The sequence below is a fragment of the Lontra canadensis genome, unplaced genomic scaffold (genome assembly GCF_010015895.1).
Source record: "Lontra canadensis isolate GAN:19392208 unplaced genomic scaffold, GSC_riverotter_1.0 scaffold1301, whole genome shotgun sequence".
NCBI lineage: Eukaryota > Metazoa > Chordata > Mammalia > Carnivora > Mustelidae > Lontra > Lontra canadensis.
In genome coordinates, this window is record NW_022632285.1 from 5,107 (window position 1) to 11,725 (window position 6,619).

The following is a 6,619-nucleotide window of genomic DNA, read 5'->3' on the forward strand; positions in this document are numbered from 1 at the left end:
CCTTCCTGGAGGAGCTAAGAAGGAAAAATGTTTTATTTTTGATTCCAGCAAATCTTGGTTCCTTTATATGGTACAGTTTTTTCTTATCTCTGTGTTCTTGAATTTTATCATCCGCAACTAAGAAGCCAAGAGGCACCTCCTACATTGGAAGTCTCCTTAGACTGGCTTACCCAATTCCCTGGGTGTATTTCCTGTTTTCCATGTTATTACAAACAACAGTATTGCTAAACAGAAGTCCCCTTTCCTGCAGCTTCCCATAATGTTGATTTTCCTAAAGTTCTCCCTCATAGCGGCTTTGAGGGCCCTCAGGCTCTAAGTCTCTTTGAGGCCCTAGTCTCTCATGTATACTTGCCTCAAGGTTTTTCCTGTTTCCACCCACTGCCTAATACCCAAAGGTTTCCCATACATTTTAGGTTTTTTCTTACAGTAGCACCCAACTTCTAGATACCAAAATCTTCCAGTTACGTGTTGTGGCCTAACAAACCATCCCATAGCTTGAGCAGAGCATGGTGGAAGTAGCCGTGTCGGCCCCACTCTGCACTAGTGAGGGCCAGCGCAAGGGGAAGTTTCGCTCACGTACTTTCCAGTGGCTGGTGCTAGCTCCTGGTTGCGACTATATTTGGGGCTTTTTGCCAGAACACTGAGCCAAGGCCTCTCCATCACCTGCTAGCTGAGTTCCAGGGACAGACATGTCAAGAGAGCCAAACCAAAGCTGCGGCATCTTACATGACCTAGGCTTTCAAGTCACTGTGCATCATCTCTATCATTGTGTTCATCGAGGCAGTCACAGTTTGCTCTGGTTTCAAGGGGAGGGAACATGGAGTCTCTCTCTCTATGGGAATATGGCAAGGTTTTGGAAGAGTTTGTAGCACCAGAAATACTATCTCTATTTTCTAAAAATATAATCTGCCACACCTGTTAACCTGATAACTGTTGATGTCTGTTGTACTAAAGGGAACATTACCATGATGAAATTGACCCTTAGGGGTCATCACATCTGGATTGGGAGAATATCGGTACCTTATTGTTCACCATATGTACCTAGGACTTCCTTGCGCAGTTGCTCTTGTAACTGCATGTCCGTTGTGGGGACCATGGAAACTGTGGCCTTGTTACAAGAGAGAACCAGTTCTCATGGGGCACTAAGCGAAGCAGCTCCTGCACCTGCATGAAGTGGGTCTCCTAACTTTTGGATGGTGTGTGTGGTGTCATCCACATGAGTGCTGCAAGGATTGCCACCAAAAGGGACACATGAGGCTGCCCTGCCAGTCTGCTGTGGTTCTGTCCTTTATCTTTCTGAACAGACTGGACCAAAGATGTTTGTGTTAGTCTTGTGAGTCTGAATGGGTTGTGGAACCTAACAAGACCCCTGGTGAGTACAGCAATAACCAAAATTTCTAGCTCGTACTTTTTCTCTTAACTAAGCAGCTATCTGCTCTGATCATCCAGTAAGGTTTCAGTTACTTATTAATTAATGAATCCACGAATTGAAATATAGATTATTCTAGTTTTTCATTGGTATAAAATAATGCTATGATGAACTTCATTCAACAGCTTTAGATTATCATTATATCTCAGGCAGTGTCCAAGGGGATGGAGGAGAAGAGTGAACAAAACAGTCTCCAAAAAAAAAAGTCTCTGCTCCTTACGGTATAGTGGGGGAGTCGGGGTGGGAGAGAGTATATATACTCACACCACATAGACACACAATATGTCAGGTGATGAAACGTGAAGAAAAATAAGATAGGCTGGAGAGGGGCTATTTTTTAAAAGGGATCGTGGGAGAATAATGATTCAGCAAAGGCCTGAAATATTGGGGATCCTGAGTGGCTCAGTTGGCTGAGCGACTGGCTCTTGATTTCAGCTCAGGTCATGATCTTGGGGTTGTAAGACAGAGCTCTGCATCAGGCTCTGCACTGAGCATGGAGCCTGCTTGAGATTCTCTTCCTCCTCCCTCTGCTTCTCACCCCCTTCATGTGCTTGCTCTCTCTCTCTCAAAAAAAAAAAGGCCTGAGGGGTGCCTGGGTGGCTCAGTGGTTTAAAGCCTCTGCCTTCAGCTCAGGTCATGATCTCAGGGTCCTGGGATCGAACCCCGCATCGGGCTCTCTGCTCGGCGGTGAGCCTGCTTCCTCCTCTCTCCCTCTCTGCCTGCCTCTCTGCCTACTTGTAATCTCTGTCAAATAAATAAATAAATAAATAAATCTATCTTTAAAAAAAAAAAAAGGGCCTGAATTAAAGTTATGCATAAAGCCATGCAGACATCTGAAAGATGATTTGCTTTCAGGTACTAGGGATAGAACTGCTTAGGCCTTGAATTTGGAGTGTGTAGTATCCCTCAAATTCCATGTATGTATCTGCTTGTTTTCTTTAAACAAATACTCCTGGAAGTGGAATTTCTAGGTAAAAGGATTTGCATATGTTTGGGACTTTTTTTTTTTTTCCAGGTGGGAGTGTGAGTTGGGGCGGGGCAGAGGGTGAGAGAGAATGAGCATGCCCTGGGGCTCCTTCTCAAAACCCTGAGATCAGGACTGAGCCAAAATCAAGAGCTGGGCACTGAACTGACTGAGCTAGCCAGGTGCTGCTTAGGCTATTGAAAAAGTATCATCAGATTGCCAGAAATTGTGGTAATTTTTGTGTCCCCTTAATAGGATCCTACTCCTTACAAGAATTTCTTTTCTGAAATTGTATATGTCATACAATTCATTTTAAATAAATTGAGGAAGTACAGAATGGTATAAAGTATGTTTTCATGCAATAGTCTGAGTTAGAGGATAGAACAGGTTGTTATTTTAGCAAGTTCTCTTGTTAAAAATCTGGGTAGAAGGATCTCAGTATGTAAAGATCATCTTATTTCAATGATAGAAGCTCCCTGACAATTTTTATTAACTAGAGCATTTCAAATTATAAAACCAGAAACTATGATTATAAAGAACACTATTGTGATAAAATGCATGGTTCTAGAAAATGAATATTCATTTATATTCTTTGTACACTCTGAACAAATATGTATATTAAAATTTGAAAACAAACCTCTCAAGTAGTTTAGGAAAGTGATTTGGGATAAAGTTCAGACCTTATTCATAGGTAACAGTTTTGTAAGTAGCTCATTTCTTTTTAACTAATAGTAATATTAATTGTAATATTCTCTTTTTTATTCTGTTTTTCTTCCTTGACATAGTCGGATTTTAGAGTTTTCATATCTTAGGTGAAGTCCTTAAATCTTTATCCAGTAACTTGGAGATTTGGGAATTTTGAATTACATATTAGACAACCGATCATTATGTAGAAAGTAAAACATTAACTTGGATCCCACTCACTGAGAGAGCAGTTCTTAGTGAGTTAATATGTAATAATGTAGACAACATCTTTTTATGTCTGGCACATTTTCCCATTAACTTATCCTAATTTACTGAGGAAGAGCTTTGTTTAAAGCTTTTTCTTATGGAAAGTTTAAAACATAAAATCATGTAATGAACCCCTTGTACTTGTCACACAGTTTCAGTAAGCAAGATTTTTGCCACTCTTGTGTCGTCTATATCTTCACCTATTTTCCATCTCCTCCTAGATCATGATAATGATTTATGGTTCTTTTTTTCCCAGGTAAAATTTACATAATCTGAAGCATACACATCTTAGCTGTAGGATTTTGGCAAATCCATAGGCCCATGTCTCCCACATCGCCCACGTGCTTATCAAGACACAGAGCATTTCTCATTTCCTTCTTCCCGTCAGTAGCCTTCCGTCCTGAGGCAATCACTATGCTGATTTTTTTCACTGTAGGTTAATTTTGCCTGTTCTAGAAGTTGTATAAATGGAATATTACAGAGCATCCTTTTTTTAAATCCAACTTTTCATTGTTTCATTCATGTTAATAGCATGAGCTGAGTACTATTCCATCATACGGATTTATCATGATACGTGAGTAGATTTAGCTACTTTAATATTGGCTTGCAATATATATAATTTCTGAAATAAATTGGCATCTAAAAATCCAGTAAACTATAACCTAGCCACTCTTTTTTTCTCACTTCTCTACTTTAACCATTACATAAATATATAATATATATAAAATACATATTTAATTTAATATATTCTGAGTTAGTATTGTGCTTAATTTATACTTTAATATATTACTTTAATGTGTTGTTCTGAGTTAGTATTGTGCTTCAACAAGTATCCATTACCTTCAACTTTTGACATTTTAAAGTTTATAAAACCAATCCTGGGGCGCCTGGGTGACTCAGTCATTAGGTGTCTGCCTTCGGCTCAGGTTCTGATCCAAGCATCCTGGGATCTAGCCCTTCATCGGGCTCCTTGCTTGGCGGGAAGCCTGCTTCTCCCTCTCCCACTACTCCTAACTGTGTTCCGTCTCTTGCTGTATCTTTCTGTCAAATAAATCAACAAAATCTTAAAAACAGAAAAGTAATACCTAGGGCGCCTGGGTGGCTCTGTGGATTGAGCATGTGACTCTTGATCTTGACTCTCAGGGTTGTGAGTTTGAGCCCCAGGCTGGGTGTGGTGCCTACTTTAAAAAAAGCCAAATAGGGGCGCCTGGGTGGCTCAGTGGGTTAAGCCGCTGCCTTCGGCTCAGGTCATGATCCCAGGGCCCTGGGATCGAGCCGCGCATCGGGATCTCTGCTCGGCAGGGAGCCTGCTTCCTCCTCTCTCTCTGCCTGCCTCTCTGCCTGCTTGTGATCTCTGTCTGTCAAATAAATAAATAAATTCTTTAAAAAAAAAAAAGCCAAATATTTAAAAATAATTGATTTTGTCAGAAATGGATTTTTTGATGACAAAAAAAGTTTTCTCTGGAAAAGAATCATTTTACTTTCCACTAAACTAACGGCATAATAGGTAATGCCTTTTTTTTTTTTTTCTTGTTTTTCATTTTCTTTGTTAGAACCAAGTCCGTGAGTTCTGAGTTGGAAGCAGCGGCATCTGCTGTTGCAGATTTTCTCCCTTTTGATAAGCAGACAACCAAGTCAGAGCTGCTCAGGCAACTCCAGCAGCATGAGGAAGTCTCAAAGGCACAGAAAGATGGAGAAAGAACTAAAATTAGGTTAGTGAATCAAATAGTTCTGTCGGTAATGCTGGTTTTTCAAAATAGATTCTTTTCATGTGACTGGTGAGTAATGTGCACAGTATATCAATTTATACGTTAAATATTTCTCATAGGTGGAATATTAGTAATTTTTTTTTAAACTGACATGTTAAGTAAGATTGCAGTCTTTCAAAGATCAATGGAATGGTTAAAATTTTTCTTTCGCAAAGTTACACGATTCCTTGTTCCTGAAAAAGAAATGATAAATTCAGTATTGTGATTAAAAACAAGTAAAAGAATAAGACAGTTTCTCTGAGAATATTAATTTTTTCCTGTTAAATAATTTGCTGGTCTTATGTACAGTATGATCATCTTCAGGCCTGTTTCCTTCACTTTTACTCTTATCCTTATGTTTTAGCAGACACCTCCTCACTCTGCCTCTCATCTCATTATTTTACACCAGGTTTGAAGTTGATATACTACTTCAGATGTCTGATACTGTTTCATAAGTGACACTTTTTTTAATAGTGTCACATCAAAGTGACACTTTTATGTTTTAAATGAACATTTCTGAAGAATACCTTCAAAAGTTGTATTTCAAAAAGAAATATAAATCTTAGTGGTCTGTGGGATGTGAATTAACATGTGACATATAATCTTTCATTTAAACATAATGCTTTGTGCTGTTATAGTGCATGGAAGTGAAATATGAATTAAATAATAGGAATCTCGTGCATAAGAAAGTTTATTACTGTCCTGTAGCTACAGTTTCTAATACACTTGACCTTTTTCTTATTTCAGTGTCAGTAACATAATATCAGATATGAAAGTTGCCAAATCTGCCACAGGTAGAGTTAGTACAAGACCAGTGCATCAAATTCAATTTGATGAAGGAACTGACCGTTTCATGGGACAGAAGACTGATGATCTTAAGAAAAGGTACTCTGGCTTTGCAGTCTGTTTGGTTTTGTTAGTTTTATTTGTTTCTCTGTAGATTTACTTTATTCTGTGCATGTTATTGCTGATAGGTATTTGAGCATTATGGATGCATTTATATCTCTCTTCTCACCCTGCATGTACCATTTCCTGTAGAGGAAACAATGTTCTGGATTTAGTAGTCTTGTGCTTTTCTATACCATTAATCACATTGGGTCCTGCCTCCTATTTATCCCTGATGAGTAGAGGTCTCCTGATTTAAGGTAAGTGGAACTGATTGAATTCTGAACAAATGAGCACTTGTGAGAAGCATTATTTTTCATTCTGATATGTACATAACAATATTTATATAATTTTTCTATCTCTATATAATTATTAATATTCATACCCTAGAGAAATAATCCACCATCAAAAAAAAAAAAAAAAGTAAGAAAGATCCATTATAATACCTTAAGGTGGTAGATTATTTGTGGCAATTTGAATTTGGTGATTTGCAGACTTAAAGATGCTAAGCCATGCCTTATGTAATTATTTTATAATAAAAAGCTGTCTGTATTTACAGAAAGTTTCTGTTTTCACTCCTTCAAGCCCATGAAGTAATAGTTGGGGAGGGAAAACCAGATATTTAGTATGCTCTAACAAAAA

The 6,619-nt window shown here is 38.3% G+C and overlaps 1 long non-coding RNA gene across 1 annotated transcript; it reads left to right on the forward strand.

The window, feature by feature from the left end:
* The first annotated feature begins 4,766 nt into the window (after positions 1-4,766).
* On the forward strand, positions 4,767-6,384 carry LOC116863475. The gene is made up of 2 exons (XR_004381830.1): positions 4,767-5,056; positions 5,840-6,384. It is a non-coding gene; the product is annotated as an uncharacterized LOC116863475 (long non-coding RNA).
* Positions 6,385-6,619: the final 235 nt, after the last annotated feature.